General features: G+C 37.0%; 1 pseudogene; it reads right to left on the minus strand.

Annotated features, from left to right (window-relative positions):
• Window positions 1-998, minus strand: part of LOC107672961 (prolyl 3-hydroxylase 3-like) — a 6,091-nt pseudogene extending 5,093 nt beyond the window's left edge.
• Between the last annotated feature and the right edge of the window lie 2,305 nt (window positions 999-3,303).

Raw genomic sequence — 3,303 nt, forward strand, 5'->3', positions numbered from 1 at the left:
TTGCTCAGACTCTTCCAGGTGTGTTGCCTCATTTCATGTTTTAAACACTTTGATTGGTAATTTTACCTTGTAGTAGGTGACTTGCAGGTAGTTGTAAGGGTTGCGTGTTCCAAATTCATACTCAATGTCTGAAGATACTGGGAGCAGAGCAGCAGGAGAGACGCTTCGACCCATACAGAACCTCACACACTCAGCCCGCACCTGGATCCAGTCTAGTATCCCCAGGTCCCAGAGAGTAAAATCCTTTGTCCACACACACACACACACACACACACACACACACACACACTAACATTCATTAACATGTGATGTGATAACATGCATTGAACTGAACAAATCTTGGAAAACTCCAGTCACCAGTTTACAGAGCATGATTTGTATTGTTGCATTAGTTGGACAAAGTACTGTACTGTTTCAAGCACTGTAGATGAATGAGTTTCTTCAGGTCATTTGAACACACACACACACTGAGATGGAGATTGAGCACACATACTTTGTGCATCTGTACAAAAAGTTAGCAGTTACCTAGTTTGGAGACTTTGTCGTCTCCTGCTGTTAAACACTCGTCGTGACATTTTCGTCTGGTCCGCAGGAGCTTGTCTCGCGTGGAAATGGATTTCTCCAGGAACGGAGCTAAAGAGTGACGAGCACTTGAGCGCTGATTGCCAACAAAACAGAAATTTGATGCCGTTTCACTTACCGTCTGCAGTTCTGAATCATGACCGGGATCTTTTATAGCTGGGACCGCTCCATCTTTCAGTATCAAACAATGTGCAAATCCAGAGTCGAACTGGACCTTGTTTATAAAACGTTCGTCAACTAACACAAAAACTGAAACTCCGTTGCTGCCCATATAAGGAGTTCCACCCTCGTCTACGTCATGAAGAGCCACAATCGAAAAAAAAACTCTCCGAAACTTGTACGAACCCGGAAGTAACATTTTTGGCACAGAAATACTATGTCATACTTCCAAATTGTTTTATTGAAACTTTGTCCATGCTTAGCTTGAGAATCCAACTCTTTAACAGTGTAAACAACTCTGAATGCATGAAACAGCATTGAACCCCCCTTTAAGGATTCTTTTAGAGCTAAGGTAACTATAACCATTTTTAAAAATCGTTCTAATTCTAAGAATACACGACGATATTGTTGGAATTACTTTCAGAACGATTTGTTTCCAGCTGATAATCGATACAATCACTGACAGCCAGTCAGAATCCCCCAGACTTTAAAGAGCTTGAGGATTTACAGCGGCAAACGACAAAACTGCAGCACGTGCTTTTAATTAATAAACAAAACGTGGGACATTCTACCAGAAATGTACATTATCTGTCCTTGACTTGTTACAGTGAATAAAAAGTATTACTTTCAAAAAATGTCTAAAACTGACTGAAGGTTGATTTCTGTGAGTTGTTCTGTAAAGGAATATGTCATTCATTAGGTTCTCAGATATTTTTTAATTTATTAAAAACACTTTTGAAAATTACAAATCCTGTCCTTGTCCTTGTCCTCAGCCAAATTTGACCTACAGCTTTCATAGTTTTGCTAAAAACTGTTATTTAGAAAAAAAACTCCATCAATAACAAGTTGTTATCATTCACATTAACTGATTAAAAACATGAAAGTATACATAAATTCTACAAATAAATACTATTTTACAACTGTCCCCATGTTTTCGGTCAGTCCTGTCACGTTTACATAAAACTCAACATAAAATGTGTGTAATGCGCCTTTAAAGGTATGACTCAAAGGAAGTGACATAATTTGACTGAGGTGAAGCTGACACTGATCAAGGGCGAGTTCTGTCATTGAACTGTATGATTTTAAGCTTGTTTTTTATGTTTTTTTTTTTAGGAGGACGAGCTAAAGGGTCAGGCCCTGTCACGGTAAAACATCCCAGGAAAGAATGAAAATCTTTTAAATCCAAAACATGTCTAAAAAAGTTACTGAAATTCCTTGATTGCATGTTAACAGTTTTTATGCTAGCATGCTAGCAGGCTGAGTAATGGCAGTTTAAAATGGCCGACCGTCAGGCCCTGTCACATCCCTGTGTGCATTGAAACCATTTTTACAAAACCATGTTAGATACAATCAGGGACATGCGACCAATAAGAAAATGCTATTTGTATCAAAGAAATTCATTAGGAAACCATTCTAACATATACAAATTTGTCTGTGACAGGGCCTGACATTTTATTGGTGAAATGCGTATAAAAACGTATTTATTTCAATCATAAAAACATGCTGAGATGGCATGATATGTGTTTCATATAGATTAACATTTCCTCCATATGACAGAACATTCAGATTTAAGAATAAGATATTTTTTTCACCCAAGATTTTTACAAGTGGAAATGTACGTTTCTGGTAGAATGTCCCACGTTCTTGGTGTGAACGGGTATTTAGGGTTTATATTAGCTTGTTGTAATCGTAATTAGTTTATATAAACGCAACAAAATGTGCTATGTCCTCATTTAGTTAGAAGTAACATTGCTAGGAATACTTAAAGTATTTACATTCATTGTTTTGTTTATATTGTAAGATTTAGGCTAAATCTATTAGGATAAAATCCAAATACATGATAACCAGTAACTGTCTACACTGAACCCAAAGCAACACCATCCATATATCATCACATACTTTTTAGTTGCAATCTGGCGCATAACTTGTTGCGCGCATTAAACTCCCAGCCGCAGGAGGCCAGTATTATTATTTACATGAGGTAAAAATTTCCGCTTTCTCATTTCGACAACTGTCATGGCTTCCATTTTACCGTAGTACACAAAATACATGAGAATTCACAATAAAGGTTTATTTCTCCTCAGTGGTGAACTGCTAAAAAAATATTTGTTATGCCAAGATTGCTATACTGCATTAAACGATCATTTAACTATTGCATTAAAGACGTTATGCTAATGTGCATATTAGTATTTTTATGTTAAACGATATGCGCGCGATTTTGGCGCTTTACGGTCAAACACTTGCGGCTGTAATGCGTGCAGCGAGAGAGTGTGCAGCGCCATAACCAGGATCCGTATAGGACACTCTAACCTTAATTATTCATTGCATATAATAGGAAAAAGTGAGTCAGATAGCTGCAGTTACTGTGGAATAACAGAAACAGTTGAACATGTGCTCTTACATTGTGAGGCATATAATAGACAAAGAAAGCAACTTGTTGAAAAATATGGAAGATATGGAAATCAATTTCAGTTATGAATATATTTCAGAATACACAGAAACATCTAAGGGTTTATGGTTCTCTTCTAAAATATCTGAGAGATACAGATTTGATTAGAACAT

This window comes from Sinocyclocheilus anshuiensis, unplaced genomic scaffold, assembly GCF_001515605.1.
Source record: "Sinocyclocheilus anshuiensis isolate Anshui unplaced genomic scaffold, SAMN03320099.WGS_v1.1 scaffold248, whole genome shotgun sequence".
In the NCBI taxonomy this organism is placed as follows: Eukaryota; Metazoa; Chordata; class Actinopteri; order Cypriniformes; family Cyprinidae; genus Sinocyclocheilus; species Sinocyclocheilus anshuiensis.